Here is an 18,850-nt window from a genome sequence, read left to right on the forward strand (position 1 = left end):
CAAATTCAAAAGCCGCGGAACACCCTTTAAAAGTCTATGGGAGAAATCAAAAGTGCTAATTTTAAAGGCTTATATGCATGGTATTGTCAAAAAAAAGTGTTTGGGGACCTGGGTCCTGCCCCAGGGGACATGTATCAATGCAAAAAAAAGTTTTAAAAACGGAAGTTTTTTCGGGAGCAGTGATTTTAATAATGCTTAAAGTGAAACAATAAAAGTGTAATATTCCTTTCAATTTCGTACCTGGGGGGTGTCTATAGTATGCCTGTAAAGGGGCGCATGTTTCCTGTTTTTATAACAGTCTGACAGCAAAATGACATTTCTAAAGGAAAAAAGTCATGTAAAACTACTATCGCTAGCGCCGGCTATAATGAATTGTCGGTCCAGCAATACACATAAAAGTTCATTGATAAAAACGGCATGGAATTTCCCCACAGGGGAACCCCGAACCAAAATTTAAGAAAAAAATGCGTGGGGGTCCCCCTAATTTCCATACCAGGCCCTTCAGGTCTGCTATGGATATTAAGGGGAACCCCGCACCAAAATTTTAAAAAAAATGGCATGGGGCCCCCCTCAAAATCCATGCTAGACCCTTCAGGTCTGGTATGGATTTTAAGGGGAACCCCACGCCAAAATTTAAAAAAAATGGCGTGGGGTCCCCCCAAAAATACATACCAGACCCTTATCTGAGCACGCAACCTGGCAGGCCACAGGAAAAGATGGGGGGGACGAGAGAGCGCCCCCCTCCTGAACCGTACCAGGCCACATGTCCTCAACATTGGGAGGGTGCTTTGGGGTAACCCCCCAAAGCACCTTGTCCCCATGTTGATGGGGAGAAGGGCCTCATCCCCACAACCCTTGCCCGGTGGTTGTGGGGGTCTGCGGGTGGGGGGCTTATCGGAACCTGGAAGCCCCCTTTAACAAGGGGACTCCCAGATCCCGCCCCCCTGTGTGAATTGGTAATGGTACCATTTCACAAAAAAAGTGTCAAAAAGATTAAAAAACAAAAGACAAGTCCTTTATTAATTTCTTCTTCTTCCATCTTCTTTCTTCTGGTTTTTCTTCAGTGTTTTTCTTCTTCTCCATCTTCTTCTTCCTTCGCTCTTCTCGTCCCGCATCTTCTTCCGGCTTCTCCACTCTGTCCGCACGATCCGCCTCAGTGGGAGTCTTCCGAGTCTTCTTCTGACACTTCTTATATAATGGAGGGTGGGGTCACCGGGTGGCCCCGCCCTCCGTTATATAAGAAGTGTCCGAAGAACCGAAGCGTCACACGGCGGAAGACTCCCACTGAGGCGGATCGTGCGGACGGAGCGGAGAAGAAGCCAGAGGAAGATGCGGGAAAAGAAGAGCGGAGGAAGAAGAAGATGGAGAAGAAGAAGATGGAGAAGAAGAAGTACACCGAAGGAAGACCAGAAGAAAGAAGATGGAAGAAGCAGACAGAAGAAGAAATTAATAGGACTTGTCTAAAACCGTCTCTTGTGTTTTTTAACTTTTTTGACACTTTTTTTGTGAAATGGTAGGGGTACCCCATTACCAATTCACACAGGGGGGCCAGGATCTGGGGGTCCTCTTGTTAAAGGGGGCTTCCAGATTCCGATAAGCTCCCCGCCCACAGACCCCCACAACCCTGTGGGCAAGGGTTGTGGGGATGAGGCCCTTCTCCCCATCAACATGGGGATAAAGTGCTTTGGGGGGCTACCCCAAAGCACCCTCCCAATGTTGAGGGCATGTGGCCTGGTACAGTTCAGGAGGGGGGGCGCTCTCTCATCCCCCCTCTTTTCCTGTGGCCTGCCAGGTTGCGTGCTTGGATAAGAGTCTGGTATGGATTTTTGGGGGGACCCCACGCCATTTTTAAAAAAAATTTGGCACAGGGTTCCCATTAAAATCCATACCAGACCTGAAGAGTCTGGTATGGATTTTGAGGGGGACCCCATGCCATTTTTTTTTTAATTTTGGTGCGGGGTTCCCGTTAATATCCATACCAGACCTGAAGGGCCTGGTATGGAATTTAGGGGGACCCCCACGCATTTTAAAAAAAATTTTGGTTCTGGGTTCCCCTGTGAGGAAATTCCATGCCGTTTTTAATCAATGAACTTTTATGTGTATTGCCAGACCGACACTTCATTATAGCTGGAGCTAGCGATAGTAGTTTTACATGACTTTTTTCCTTTAGAAATGTCATTTTGCTGTCAGACTGTTCTAAACACGGGAAACATGCACCCCTTTACGGGCATACTATAGACACCCCCCAGGTACGAAATTTAAAGGAATATTACACTTTTATTGTTTCACTTTAAGCATTATTAAAATCACTGCTCCCGAAAAAACGTCCGTTTTTAAAACTTCTTTTTGCATTTTTGCAGGACCCAGGTCCCCAAACACTTTTTATGACAATAACTTGCATATAAGCCTTTAAAATGAGCACTTTTGATTCATGTCGTGTTTTGATTCATTATTCATGTTCGTGTCCCATAGACTTTAACGGTGTTCACATGTTCGAACAAATTTTTGCCTGCTTGCATGTTTTGGAATGCGAACTGAACCGGGGGGTGTTCGGCTCATCCCTACTCTGGACTAGGGCTTTTGGATGAGAGCCCGTGGCAAGTAAGATCGTATTACCAGCCGATGGTTTTCTATACAGAGAAGAAGAATGGTACCATCAGGGTTAACATAGACCGTAATATCCAAAAAATTTATAATTTTCTGGTCAAAGGTCATGGTAAACTTTAAATTGTAATGATTTGTCTTTAACTCAATCAATAAAGAAAGGAGTTCATACCTAGTTCCTGTCCAAACGATAAAGATATCATCTATAAATCTGCGCCATATGAGCACCTTCTTGAAAAAATCCTGAAATGCGTCAGAGGAAAAGATCTCACGCTCCCACCCCTCAAGTACAGATTGGCGTACGATGCGGCACATGTAGTCCCCATCACCACACCCTGCACCTGGAGGTAGTGGAAGAGATCAAAAATAAAGATGTTATTGGTCAAAACACAGCGTAGCAACTCCAAAACAAAGTTGTTGTATGAACTTGCCCTAGGGCCTCGCTCAGAGATGAATCTCTCTACAACTCAAACCCCTAAATCATGGGGAATCAAGTTGTAGAGAGTGAAGTTTGGCCCTGATACCAGCTCTTCTGCTGGAGGCTGATCAGGTTGTTCTTCCTCAGCAGAAAAGTCTATCAAATCCCTTGTCTCTGCAACTGGTGTCTGGGGATAGAGGTTCACCATCTCCTGTCCGTGGAACCCAGAAAATGCTATCAGTGCTGGGCAGAGGTTAGCAGAGCTCTGCCCTGTTTTCAGCACTTCAACTTTGGGGATGGCAATCTCCAGATTTTCCACTGCCGATTCTCTGGCATGCTGCTGGACAGGCACATTCTTCCATCCAAGATCATCCCATGCAGAAACAGGATCATCAAGGTCAGTCAGCACTTGCTGAATCCGCCATAAGACCTCCGCATCCATAGCTGCAGAGGCAGGTTGGTAAAGCACACTGTTACTCCTGATAGTGCCAGGCAAAGGGAGCCCAGCCTTGGTGCTGAGCAGAGTCTAGCAGCTGTCTGTAGGCGATCCCCAGCTCCCATTCCTGAACGGCCAGAAACTCTATATCTTCCAGTGCCCAGTGCACTTCCGAGACGTTCAGTAGCCCTTCTCTGAAATCCATGATTTCGTCCAACCGCCACTCAAAATCACTCCCAAAGTTAGGGTCCCCTGTCAGCTTCACTTACAACAGTCCCAGGCCGCCGTAGCCAAAGCCTTCCATTGGGCTGTCATCTGCTATCCAATAGCATGCTTGGGATACATGCCACCGGAGGGCTCTGTAGCTCTCATCCAGCCGCATCTCTGCCCAGACCAGCCTGCTTAATTCAGCTTTCTGCTCCTTGTGCGGTTTTTCTCCCAAAAACAGCACCCGCAATCCATACTGCTACCTTTCCTGGATGGAGGGGAGAACTTTTCCCTGGTGTCGCTGCTTATGGGCTAGCGTTTCCTTCCAGAGTTCGCAGCGGAAAGAATCAAACCATCTCAGCAGGACCTGCTCTGATACTGGTCCTCTGTGCTGTATCTGCATCTCTCGCAACCACCTTCTGAATTCCTCTTCCATGGCGGCTGGTATCTGTACCTCTCCTCTCCTCTCCGACTATTCGCACCTTGGATCCAGGTGGAAGTTTGGATGTCCCAGACTGCAGGAAGCATTCCACTGCTTGCCACCAATGTAACGAGACGTCCCACTCTCCGCTTGAGTGCTTTCGTCATATACCACTTCCTCACAGTCTGAATATAGATATCAGATATTCCAACCGCTCACAAGCTCAAAACAAGACGATACTTGTTTAGTTGCTGAACATGGACTCCTTTATTAGAACCAAAATACAAGTCTTATATACAGTAAAAGAGGAGGTTCCTCCCTCCTGCTCATATTACTCTAACAATACACCTGTAACCAGAAACAGACATAACAAGAGCTAATTAACGAATTCCTTAAAGCAGCCGATGTGACTCTGTGCCCTCCTGAGCATTGGTATGATTAATCAGGATTTCACTACAGGTCAGACTTGTCACAGAGCTTCACACAGTAGATTATACATTATCATAAACATCAACACAGAACTCATTCATACAATAGCAAGGTTAATTAGCACAAACAACAATGGGTGAAATACTCTTAGAAGCTGTGGCAAGCCAGACTAGACTCAGTCACTATTTCTAATATGGCATGTACAGGGTTCCCAGAGTCTATGTTTCTTGGGGGACATGGACCTGAATCTAAAGTAACACCACCTCAAGGGTCCCCAGGCATACAGCTCACAAAGAGCACCATTCCCTCAAATGCCAGGGCCCATAATTGGTAGGCAAGAGGCCAGCATTCAGTCCCCTCCAAAAGCCTCTGTCCCGGTGACTTTGTCACAGTCTCCACTGGGGGTGGAGAGGAATATAAAAGGATGCCAGTCACAGTTAGTTTTTGTGGTCCAGCATAGGAGGGGGAGAAGATATTGTGGTGGTCTTTTCATGGCAGGTAATTAAGCTACCTTGGAGGTAAGGTTTTACTGGCTCTTATCCTTGATTGACAGGAGATTTATTTGTGTTGATTTGGTTATTTGTTCTTGGTTTAAAAGGTGGCCTCTGAAGAGTTGGAGCTCTAAGGAAAAAACCCTCTTTATTTCTCCTCTCCATTCCCCTCTTGGTTTCTCCACTTATCCAAGAAGGGAATAATGGGAATCATCTACATATTTGGAATTTGTCATCAACATTGCTAGCCTCAGGTTTTCTGCCTTACTTTCTGGATTAATGGATTTTTATCCTTGATATTGATTATTCATTTTCTTTCCCCATAGATGGACTTTTAGTGGGCATCTGTTTATACATATATATCTCTCTCTATGGTTACACCAATTGATCCAAATTGTTTCATCCCTATGACTCTGGAGCCTTTAAAATCTTTTAAATTTACTCATTGAATACACAGGTGATTACCTGACCTAAGTTTTGTTGTCGCTCTATTCTTGCTAACCCAGGAAAGGAAATTTAAAATGTATATTTGTATATTTTGTATGTGTTATATTCTTTGTTTTTCTCTAAAAAATATTTTTCTATTTTTTGACTCTTTGGTGATTGTTTGTACAGTGCCTGATAATAATTCTCCTGAAGAAGCCATTAGTATGGCGAAACATGTAGAGATTCAATCAGTTTGCACCTGTTTATGTATTGTATGATCGTTTTGGACATATTTATGTCTTCATATTGTTTTTACTGTTTTTCAAATAAATTTATATTTTTTCCATTTTGTTGTATTTGTACACCTTTAAAATCCCCAAATTCTTCTCTAATATGCTTTGCTTATGCAAGGGATGTGGTGCTAAATGACTCTCAGATGCTCATGATGTCGCTTCCGTGTTTACAGAAAGAAGACTAGAACTAAGCCGTTTCCAAAGATCACCATGGTGTGTAAGCCGCCACCAATATATAGGTTCAAATGCACTGTTAATACATTTGAGTGTGGACTCAAATGTATTAACATAGTGTCAGATGGGCATCAGGAGACTAAGCTCTCCCAGATTTTAAAACTGTGTAGCAGATTCAGCATCCGTTCCCACATCAGTCACGGTAAACTTCTCACTCAGTAGGTCAATTGTCATAGAAGCAAAAAGAATCTCCACATAGTGAAAACCATTTATATCGAATTTATTAAAAGAATATTGAACTTACATCCAACAGGAAGAAAACAGGCATGTCATCATAAAATCCAATAATCATAGTAATCGAATGCAGTTGTTAGATGAACATCAACTCGACACGGTTCGTCTGATAAGACTCCAGATGAAGCTTGGGATATTTTTTTATAACCTAACCCTGCTTTAAACTTCTCCACAACTTTATCCCTGACCTGTCTGGTGCGTTTCTTGGCCTTCATGATGCTGTTTGTCCACTAAGGTTCTCTAAAAAACCCCTAAGGGCTTCACAGAACAGCTGTATTCATACTGACGTTAAATTATACACAGGTAGACTCTATTTACTAATGAGGTGACTTCTGAAGGCAATTGGTTCCACTAGATTTTAGTTAGGGGTATCACAGTAAAGGGGGCTGAATATAAATGCACACCACACTTTTCAGATATTTATTTGTATAAAAATTTGGAAAACTATAATTTTCCTTCCACTTCACAATTATGTGCCACTTTGTGTTGGTCTATCACATAAAATCCCCCCAAAAGAACAAAAAAAAAGGTTAAAACAAGTATATATAATATACCTTCCTATCTACAGTATTTACTAATGCTAGCAGCATAAAGATTCAAATTAGTCAATAATGATTGAGACAGTGAAGTTCTTAAGGGTGCAATTAAAGAAACTCTAACCTGTTTATTCTTTCCCAAAAAGAAACAGATAGCAGAAAAAAAATAAAATCTAAAATTTCAATGGACAGTCAAGAAATATTTTCCAGATAAGGAAAAAAAACACAAATGGATCCACAGTGCTGATACCTAATGGCACCTTGCCATGGCCGTATTAATTATTTATTGGACCCTGGGCAAACATTTTCTTGCCCCCCCCATGCACTTTCGCTCTCCACCTGTCTGCACACCATGGACTGGGGTGGTGAGGGGACCCATCAATAGACAGAAAACTTCTAGGGATCCTAGAACTCCTGGGATCAGTGGCAGTGCTGGCGGAAGGGGAGGGTGTGATCAATGGCAATGCTGATTTTCAACACTGGCCACACATTTATTAGGGATTTATACTGACCACTAAAGTAATAGAAGCATTCACAGTAACGACCAATGTAAGGAGGAGGACCTTCACACTGGCCACTAGTGTGAACAAGAGGATTGTACACCAAGCCCCAATGTAATAAGAAGATTTACAATGACCACCAATGTAAAGGGATTTACACTGACCACTAATGTAATAGGAGCATTCACAGTAACCACCAATGTAAGGAGTGATTTACACTGACCACTAATGTAAGGGAGACCTTCACACTGGCCACTAGTGTGAATGAAAGGATTCTACATCAAGCCCCAATGTAATGAGAAGATTTACACTGACCACCAATGTAACTGAGACATTTAGCCTGTGTTCCCATTTGTGTATGTCGTGAACGTTTGCAAAATCGCTTACCTGACACCACAGAAACATGCTGCCCTTTAGCAGATACACAGCAGTGCCATTACTTGTTCATGACACCCTCACGCATCTGCTGACATGTGCTGTGCAACCGTGTGATTTTGAAAAAGCGTTAGGGACTTTCTTCTACATTTCTAGCGCATAAAGCAGCCCATTGAAATAATTGGGCTGCTCTACATGAGACCTACATCTTTCTCCACCCTGTCAGAACACCTTTGCATCCTAAAACCCATGCTAACCTCTGTACCCCAAACCTCCCCCATCCTCTCCACTCCAACCCTCCACCCCTTAACTCTACCTGCCTCCTCTGCTCATCTTTGCACCCACCTTCCTTACCTCTATACATCCCCTCCTTGCTCACCTGTGCACCCAAACTGTAATTCCTTCTCTGCCTACCTATGCACACCCACACTACCCTCCCCCCTCACCCCCACCAATTTGCTTACCTTTGCAGAACAGGCTGATGTTAGGCTGAATGACCACATTTGCAGGAAGGACTTTCAAGCATGCCCCTTTATCGCCCCAGTGGGCAGCATTCAGTATAGGTGATGGTGGATATGACCTCAGGGGGGTATGATATACATATGAATGCCACCTCTATTTACATATGAATGCTGCAGATCTATGCTGCACAGCTATTTACATATGAATGCACCACCTATTTATATATCAATGCCAGTTATTTATATGTAAACACAGGGTCTGCAGGTCAGTCATCTGTACACAACAATAGGGCAGAGCTGGGCAGCATTAGTAGCAGCACTTCACACTGAGATACTGGGACACAGCACGGCACTAAAATTTCAAGGGACATGGGAAGTTAAACCGGAATAGTTGGCAAGTACAAGGTAGCTGCTTTGGGCCCCACAACAATGACAGGGCCCAGGGCAGCTGCCCCTTTTGCCCTGCCTTAAAGGTGCCCTGCACCTTGCTCAAAAGGAAGAGTGAAGCAATATATCTCTGCATATTGCCGACGTCAAATTACTGATTATTTTCAATTTATTATCAAGTATACAATCTGTAGCTTCATGGCAATCACTACTTCTGATAAGATACAATACAACCTTTTTGAAACAATGTTTCCACTGCCAGCCAGGTTCTTAAAGCTAAAGTTTAATCTGCCTTTACCTGTTAAAATGTTCAATCTGCTTTAATTTGACCTTTCCTGGTTTCTCCTCCTTAAAGTGATTGTAAAGTCTCTCCATTTTTTATATATATAAAAATAACAAACATATTTAACTTACCTGCTCTGTGAAGTGGCTTTGCACAGAGCAGCATGGATCCTCCACTTCTCGGGTCCCTCGTGGATGCTCCTGACCCCCCCTCCTGTTGAGTGCCCCCACAGCAAGCAGTTTGCTGAGCCGCAGCTTCCTGTATCCATTCAGACATGAAGCTGTGGTTTGGCCCTGCCCCCTCTCTCCTCATTGGCTAACTGACTTTGATTGACAGTAGCGGGAGCCAATGGTGCCACTGCTGTGTCTCAGCCAATCAGGAGGGAGAGTCCCGGGTGGCCGAGGCACTCGTGGACATTGCTAGATTGAGAGGGGGCTCAGGTAAGTATTAGGGGGGCTGAATAAGGCTGAGGGGGACTGCTGCACACACATAGAATGCATTAAGATAAAAATCCTTCTGACTTTAAAACCATTTTAAAGTATAACTAAAGGCAAAACTTTTTTTTTTTTTTAGTTTTGGATAGAGGGGAGATGGATGAAAACATGTGTCAGTTTTTATTGCTGTCTGTGCCTCTGTTAGGAAGATTTAACCTCTCTATTTGTCCTGTTTATCATCATCATTGAAAGTGAAAGTAAAAGGAAAATCCCATATTTTGGGTTGTTCCTAGAAACATAATAGAGGGGAAATCACACTAATTCTGGTGACCTAGGGGTCCCCAAGAAATTCCTTAAGTTTGCAAACATTTCCTCTCCCAAACATTTCCCCTCCCTTCCTGTTTGGAATTGGGATAGGAAGTGAAGGTAAATCTCCCCAATGGGACAACGACAGCAAAAATAAACCTTACAGGGTTTATAATCCTCCCTTACCTTATCCAAATGAAAAAAGTTTTGTCTATAGTTCTACTTTAAGTTAAAACATTTCCTTTTACTTAAACACAATACAAACAATTAAAATACAGTTCTCTCAAAATCTGAAATGACCCCCTTTCGCGTCAATGAACATATAATATAATGTGCTTTCTGCTTCTTCCAGGCTATGTCATTGTATGTGTCAGATAAGAAATGCAAACAGGAAATGTGCAATAACCTGGACTATATATGCTAGATTCCAGATCCACCTGTTAATCAAACAGTCCATCTCCAGCTATGCCAGCTTGTCAGCCTGTCCCTCCTGCAAACATCTGCCATTTACAGTTATGCCATAAACATAGACTTGTACTCATAAATCCAAGTATGTGCATTCCAGTAGAGGGCTGTATCAGAGAAAAAAAAGTGCAATAGCACTATATGTGGGTAGAGCTTGAAGACACAAAAGAAGTTCATTACAGCTTTATTTTTTTTTTTTTTGTTTCAATAGTTTTTATTACAAGTTTAAGTCAACATACAGACGTTCACATTCAAATAATCATCATGAAATAGTTACAACAAGGATGCAGAATCCGAAAAAAATCAGTGTTCCTGACCCAGTAAACATCACTGACACATAGTAGTCAAGGATATAGTGTAGTTGGGGATATTTTACTGTCTCCTAGTGGCATCCTACCAAAAATTTGCCACACACCATTACAGAGCTGATAACAAGAAATTGTAAAGAAAAAAGAAGAAGGGAAAAAAAAGGGGGGGTTAAGGTTTTAAAGGGGGGTGGGGGAAGAATCAAAAAAGAATAGAGTTGGGTTGGTCCCTTCACTCCGGGTTTCTCCTCACAAACCTGCTACGCCCTCAAGGAGCCTGGAGACATTACCGCCAGCACCTCTTCTACTGTGATTTCCCCCTCCAAAATCTCCTGATGACAGGTTGAGAAGGAAGAGAGTAAAGAGTCACACGATGTCCAGAGCAAAGAGTGGTCTGACCATGTCACATCTACTATCTTACTTGCTCAGAAGAGGGGCATCGTTTCAGGATTGGTAAAAAAAGTGATCGATTCTAGAATAGGTTTGATGAACGTTGGAAAAGAATGTGTAATCCTTCCTGGAAGGGTTGAGTTCACGCCATATATCAATCAGATTGTGGTAGTGTAACATTTTGCCAGTTTTGACCAAATTTTGGGGTAATGCCTAGTATTAGTTGATAGGCGTCTTGTCTTTTCAAATATGGAGTCTAGGGCTACATTGGAATCCCCCACTAAGAGTATCATCCCCGTCAGGTCAGGGAACACAGTATGAAGCAGAGTTCTAAAGAAAGAAAGTTGACCTGTGTTAGGAGCGTAATAGGAGAGCAGTGAAACTGGGGAGCCCTCCGGATGCCCTACCAGCATTAGATAGCGTCCCTCCGGATTGCAAATCTTCTTTTCCAGCGAGAAAGAAACCCGCTTGGAAAAGCAGATCGCCACACCTCCTGTCTTTCCTGGCCCATTTGCCAAGTAGAAATGGGGGTAGTAGTGGTGCAAAAATTTTGGGTTGTAGGTCGGTGGAAAAGGCGTCTCCTGAAGGAGGAGAACATATGCCCATAGGGATTTATAATGTTGGAAGGCCATCCTCCACTTTAGCGGAGAATTCAGCCCTTTAACATTGTGTGTGATAAATTTGAAGGGGATCCCAGTAATATTGTCTGCCATGGTGCACAAAGAAGTGGAAGGATCACTCACCAGTCTTCTCTAGAATGACGGTCGCCTTTCCTGGTTTTCAGTATCGTTCAGCAGCTGAAGGTCTAGTTCCGAGGGGTCCCGGAGCAAAGGGAGAAGGGGTAAAGGTTAAGAAAAAAGAAAAGAAAAGAGGTAAACTCACAAAGAAACAGAAGATCAGAAGAGTTTCTATTGTAGAACTGTCCTGCAAATAAGAGACCAACGTATATTATCCGTTAGTTAGACAGTAATTTCAAGCAAATTAATTTTAGACCAGGGAAAAGAATCCCCTTGGTCGTCCACAAACGTCACCCTGGGCAAAGCCCAGGACCTGGTTTGGCTCTGGTCCCCTCGCTTAGTGGAGGGAAACAAAGAGAAACTGGGCGCATGACTACCACCACTGGCCTTAACCCTTTAAAAATTTTCGAAATTAACATAAGGAGCTGTAACTGTAAGAACCAGAAGACCCTCGAGAAGCGAAAAAAACACAGCAGTATGCATAAAACCTAAATCCCAGGGTCTCTCATTCCCACCCTTAGCAAGAAAATTTCAGGAAGCCTCCTAAATGTTCCATCTGTGATCCTGCCCTAGGATCAATGAAAAATTTTGAAAAACACTCGGAGGAAAAATTCACTCCACAAGGTCCCATCGGACCCAGAAGCCGCCTTTTTTCCTTCTTTATCATGGGGGTCTGCTTTTGAGCTTGGCTTGGCTTCTGGTGGAGCACCACACTGGAGATGGAGGAATCTGCGTGGGCTTGGTGGTAGGTGATCTGGGTTGAGGGGTGCAGGAGGGTCTCTCCGGGTCCACAGATATAAGTCCCAGTTTTTTCAGCAGAACTTCACCTTCTGGAATCCTGTAAAAGAGTGTTTCTTGTTGTGGAAGGTGAAATCCAATCGAAAAAGGAAGGCCCAGTAGTATTTAATATTTTTGGCTATCAAAGGCTGTAGCAAAGGTTTCATGGCTCTGCGCTTCTGGATAGTTGCCAGTGAAATGTCAGCGAAGATCTGGATTTTGTGACCCCACAGTTGCAGATCAGCTATTTCTCTGGCCATAACTTGCTCCTTGATCGCATAGTAATGAGGCTTTACTTTGATGTCTCTTGGCAGTCCATCGACCCGGGGCGCCATCAGGGCCCTGTGAACTCGATCCAGGTCCATCTTTTGGGAAGGTATGTCTGGGATGAGATGGTGGATAAGTTCTTTAATGACAGCTTCATGTCAAGAACGGTTTCAGGGATGCCCCACACCCTACAATTGTAATGACGGGACCGTTTTTCCAGGTCGTCTATCTTGTTTAGCCAATCTCTTGTGTATGCCCTCAATACATTCAGTGTTCTGGTTGGTTCTGGTAATGGCGTCTTCCAATGTGTTCTCTATTGTTCCTATGCGGAAGCCCAGCTCCTGAAATTCATGTTTCAGATGACAGGTTATGCGCTTGCTTGCTTTTTCAAAAAAGAAAACCTTGCCAACAGGATGGGATCCCCGAGTATTCTGTTGGTGGTGGTGTCACAGGCTGAGAGTTGGGGAAAGAGGATGATCCATCCTCCATGCTCCCTTGGCTTGCAATGTCACATAGTGCTCTGTCCAGGTCTGACTGGAAGGAGAATATATCTCTATCTGGGGACATGGACGCAGCCTGGGAAGCTCTGGCACTGAAATCCTTCATCGAGCTCTGTCCAGGCAGATCCCGAAGCTGTGTCTGTGTCTCTGGCTGTAGCACATGTGTGTGTTTTGGAGCCTCCGCCGCCATTTTGGACATGCGGCCTGTCTATGTGATTGTGTCTGCGGGCAGGAATGGGGGTTTTCAGGCCTACCCTTTGTCTTTCCACTGGATTGGGGAGGCAGCGGGAGCCCAGGCGGTGTGTGGTGATTGTGAGGAGGGCTGCTGGGTGCTCTGGCAGGATCCGTACGTCCGGCGGGCAGCGGAGCTGGGGCCTTCTCATTGCCTCCATTAGCAGCAGCTATGGGGGTTTCGTAAACCCTTCTCCCAGTCCTCCACCGGGTCAGGGATGCTGTGGGAGTCCATTCAGGTAATTTGTGAGCGTTGGCGGGATCGCTGACTGCTCCAGCGGGGTTCATTAGGCCAGCGGGGAGCGCAGCTGAAGCTTCACACCGCCGCCATCGCCAGCTGCGCGCATGCACCCTCGCTTTATTTTATTTTATTTCTTAGCCAAGTGCTGGCTGTGTTATTACATTCACTGTTGGGACACAGGATTCAGAGCTGCAAGAGCAAGATGCTGTCACTCTGGGTGTTGCTGGCAGACACTGCGGCCTGGGCAGAGATGGAACCTATCACTGGAGCGCAGGGTATCACCACATCCGCTGTATTGCTTATCGGGTCCACATCCACTTCACACCCACGCAGTTTCTGGGCCTGTAGGTTGCCATTCAGGCACCTTACAACGCGCTGCAGACATTTAAGTCTGCAAAGAGACATCCTGCCTCACAGAACCCATGTATCGGCTAGATTGGTGAACGGGCAGAAGCCCATCTTATCTCTTACATTTTACTTAAAGACACTGCATGTAGACACCTGACCAGTTGGAGGGTCTTTGCAAGGGAGAATACAACATTTCTTACATTCAGCCTCATTGGCCTGCTACTGTACAGTAAAATCTCTGGGACCCACCATAGCTAGCTGAAGATCAAGGATACCCATTCTCCAAGTGATGAGATAGATGAGACCAATATATATATATATATATATATATATATATATATATATATATATATATATACATACATACATACAATTGCGCTCATAAGTTTACATACCCTGGCAGAATTCATGATTTCTTGGCCATTTTTCAGAGAATATGAATGATAACACAAACACTTTTCTTTTCTCTTTTCAAACACATGGTTAGTGTTTGGCTGAAGCCATTTATTATCAATCAACTGTGTTTACTTAAATCATAATGGCAACAGAAACTACCCAAATGACACGGATCAAAATTTTACATACCCTGGTGATTTTGGCCTGATAACACGCACACAAGTTGACACAAAGGGGTTTGAATGGCTATTAAAGGCAACCATCCTCACCGGTGATCTGTTTGCTTGTAATTAATGTGTATGTATAAAAGGTCAGTGAGTTTCTGGACTCCTGACAGACCCTTGCATCTTTCATCCAGTGCTGCACAGACTTTTCTGGATTCTGAGTCATGGGGAAAGCAAAAGAATTGTCATAGGATCTGTGGGAAAAGGCAATTGAACTGTATAAAACAGGAAAGGGATATAAAAAGATATCCAAGGAATTGAGAATGCCAATCAGCAGTGTTCAAGCTCTAATCAAGAAGTGGAAAATGAGGGGTTCTGTTGAAACCAAACCACGGTAAGGTGGACCAACTAAGATTTCAGCTACAACTGCCAGGAAAATTGTTCGGGATGCAAAGAAAAATCCACAAACAACTTCAGGTGAAATACAGGAATCTCTGAAAATGTGGTGTGGCTGTTTCAAGATGCACAATAAGGAGGCACTTGTAGAAAAATGGGCTGCATGGTCGAGTCCCCAGAAGAAAGCCATTACTTTGCAAATGCCACAAAGTATCCAGCTTACAATATGCCAAACAGCACAGAGACAAGCCTCAAACCTTCTGGCACAAAGTCATTTGGAGTGATGAGACCAAAATTAAGCTTTTTGGAAACAACCATAAAGGTTACATTTGGAGAGGAGTCAACAAGGCCTATGACCAAAGGTACACCATTCCTACTGTGAAACACGGATGAATGCAAGATGAATACAAGATGAATGCAGTATGTTATCAAAAAATACTGGAGGAACATTTGTATTCATCAGCCAGGAAACTGCGCATGGGACGTACTTGGACACCGAAACATTACAATGATCCAAAACAAAAGGCCAAGTTGACCTGTCATTGGCTACAGCAGAATAAAGTGAAGGTTCTGGAGTTTCCATCTCAGTCTCCTGACCTCAATATAATTGAGCCACTCTGGGGAGATCTCAAACGTGCAGTTCATGCAAGACAGCCCAAAAATGTCCAGAAACTGGAGGCTTTTTGCCAAGAGGAATGGGCAGCTTTACCATCTGAGAAGATAAAGAGCTCCATCCATAAATACCACAAAAGACTTCAAGCTGTCATTGATGTTAAAGGGGGCAATACACAGTATTAAGAACTGGGGTATGTAAACTTGGGTCATTTGGGTAGTTTCTGTTGCCATTGTGATTTAAAAAGAATAAACACAGTTGATTGATAATAAATGGCTTCAGCCAAACACTAAGCATGAGTGAAAGAAAAGTTTTTGTGTTATCATTCATATTCTCGGAAAAATGGCCAAGAAATCATAAATTCTGCCAGGGTATGTAAACTTATGAGCAGAACTGTATATTACCATTTATTAAAGGGGAAACACCTACACAAACCTTATATATGGTTTACTTCATATTTTTTGTGGCATCAGGGCCTAGAGGGAGTGGACTGACTAAAAGTCTCCTCTTCCCTCTCTTGGTCTTGTTTCTGGGGTCCTGAATCTGTTACAGCCTGTTTATTATAGTCATTTGACTTATTACTATTGTTATTTCATTGTGTGTTCTGGTTCTTTCATTTTACTGCAATGGTCACTCAAATTGGAGTATATCCGTAACCTTTATAGTCTGGTTGAATCCTCTAGTAAAGTGATGATTTACAAATCTTACTAATTATTGGTGTCTTTGCATTTGTATGTTCTGCTTGAAGTATGTCAGAACCCAGAGGTGTCGGGAGGCTTGCGAGGTCAAGGCAACCACTGGGGACAAGCAATGTCCAGTGGCCCTTGCGGGACGTAGTGCTACATTTCTGTTTAAATTAAAGAAAATGATACATTCCAGGTATGCATTATTTTGCAGTTCCATTGGACCAGCTTGGAGCAATGTATGTAAGTATGCATACCTCATACTTGAGTGATCCCTGTGGAGGTTGCAAATCACTGTAGTAGTTGGTGCTACTACAGTAGTAATAGCATTCTTCCGGGTCCTGTTCCTGCTCACAGAACACCTTGTATTTTTTCAAAATGCATTCTCTGATTGGATAAGGTGGAGAGTGTGACCTCACTGCCCTCTTCTCCACCTTATCTAATCAGAGAATGCCTTGGACACAGGACCCAGAAGACTTCAGCAATCACTGTAGCAGCGTCAACTACTACAGTACATCACCACTTCCACTGCGATTGCGCAGATATGAGATCTGAGCGATGCAGAATCACAGACAGAATAGCACGATTTTGCCAGGGATTTTGAATTGAACTAAAATCACGGCTAAATGTGCAACATGTTTAGGGTGTAATTCATTCTTAATAGCACCCCAAATGCAGTTAATGGATGCACACAACAAACATTCTACAAACACAACAAAGTGCATGCTGAAAACAGGCATGACAATCCACGTCCAAAATGATGTGGCACATTTGTTGTGCATGGGGTAGCCCATTTAAGTGAATTAGCTGCCATATGCGTGATGTGCAGAAATGCACGAAAAACACGCAAAAAAGATTTAAGAAAAACACCAGTGGGAAAGCGAGTTCCAGCTACGCAAAGTGTGAATGGGGCCTAAGATATGCATACTTACATTGATCCAAGCTGGACTAATGCTTTTACGATCCATTGAAAAAAATGTGCCAAAAAGCAAATGCATTTTTTATGCATTTCCAGCACATTTTTGGTGCATTTTCTGGTTGCCTGACTCCCAACATGCACCTGCGAATCATGGATATGTGATTCAAACTCAACCACAGTGCGTTTTTCATGTATTATCAATTAATTTCAAAGGGAAGCTGACTTGGTGCAGTTTTAAAAAGTTCATCAAAAATGCAGCTAGCAGGACTTTTAAAAACGTAACTGAAATCCAACTCACTGATGTGAAGAGTTCCATAGGTTGTTGCATTTTTCATGCAGTTTTCTTCTGCTTTTCCTTAGCTGAAAAGCTGATCAGTGTGAAAAGGCCCTAATGGAAGTATGCATTAAAGATCATACCTATTAGACATGTCCTGACGGCCGCGAGGTGCCTTGTTGCCCTCCATTGGAAACGACAAGCCCCGCCCACCCAAACAGACTTATACACCAGAATAAAAGACATAGAGCTGATGGAAAAAATGACAGCTAGATTACAAAATAGATTGGAAGCACATGACAAAGTCTGGAAAAAATGGCATAGATGAGAGGACCTGAGCTGGTGCTCCTCCCTCCTCACTTCCTCCTATTTTTCTCTTCTCTACTGTGTTCTTTTTTCTCTCTCGTCTTTGGATTTTGCTGAGGTCCATGACGGAACCCACTTGACAACTACTAACTCTTATGTGGAACCAGCTAAATATGTGCACGTCTGCCAGCCGCAAAGCCCCCCCCCGCCGCAGCAGTGATGCTTCACTTCACACCCGCAGCAAAGTTCACCTGAAATGTAGCGATTGGTGAGCGTCAAGCACACCAAATGCTACACGTTCATATAAATGGGGAGCGCAGCTGCAGAGCGGTTGTCAGCAAAAATGGGGTTAAAACAGACAGTAAGGAGGCGTAGCATTGCTTCTTCACCGCCTGTCAGTAGCCTCTGCAACGCGATTTGAACGCAGATCAGTCTTAAAGGGAAAGGGAGATTTAGACGCATGTCTGAATCTAACCTTTGGGTTGTCATAGATGGCTGGAATTTCAACTAATGAATTTTGAGTTGGCCGAAATCTGAAGCTGTGGGTGGCCTTGTCAGCACTCAGCTCAATAAAAATCAATTTTTCAATTAACTTTAGTTGAAGGAAAATTGTTGGTCAATCAGATGCAGTCACTGTTCAGGTACTCTGACATCCATGGGTGCCAGATGTTTGAATACAATAGGAGAGATTTGTTCATCCAGGCTGTTTAGTGTGAATGGCAAGCTGAACAAGAGAGATCCATACGTGTATGGCTAGATTACAGAAATGTAAAAAAAAACCACATTATTATTTTTATTAATATTATTATATGGGATTTATAACAGTTTGTGTGCATCACTTTACATTAAAGACAAGAGCGTGAAAGCTTACAATCTAACAAATACAAAGGACATTAAAAAGAGTATTTTTTTTTTCATGCAAATTTTGCCTAAGCAGGTCAATGATCAAAAATAACATTTGGAGGCAAAATCAGTCTGGCCAATATCCCTACACTCCTCCCTAGTCTCTGTAAATGAGGCAGGAGGGGATTTAGGAAGGGGTCACATCGATTACACACAGTGGCTCCTGATCCTTTATGGCGCTCTCTCCAATCACAGCGCCCCGTACACATATGTTAGGAGATAAATAATAGATGAGGATTTGGCGGAGGGGGAGACAGCTTGTTTGAGTGACATCATGAATATTTTACTAGGTTGGGGCCTCGTCAGCTCTGTGAGATGCAGAGAGTGCAGCTGGAGGGGAAGTCAAAGCGGAAGAGACGGATCCGATCTCAGAGATGACCAGATCTGCTAAAAGAAAGGGTCTTCGGGGATTTTCATTTGTCTGTCTGTGGTCAATGTCTATTATTTTTTTTTTTAAATG

Source organism: Aquarana catesbeiana, linkage group LG03 (genome assembly GCF_042186555.1).
Source record: "Aquarana catesbeiana isolate 2022-GZ linkage group LG03, ASM4218655v1, whole genome shotgun sequence".
NCBI lineage: Eukaryota > Metazoa > Chordata > Amphibia > Anura > Ranidae > Aquarana > Aquarana catesbeiana.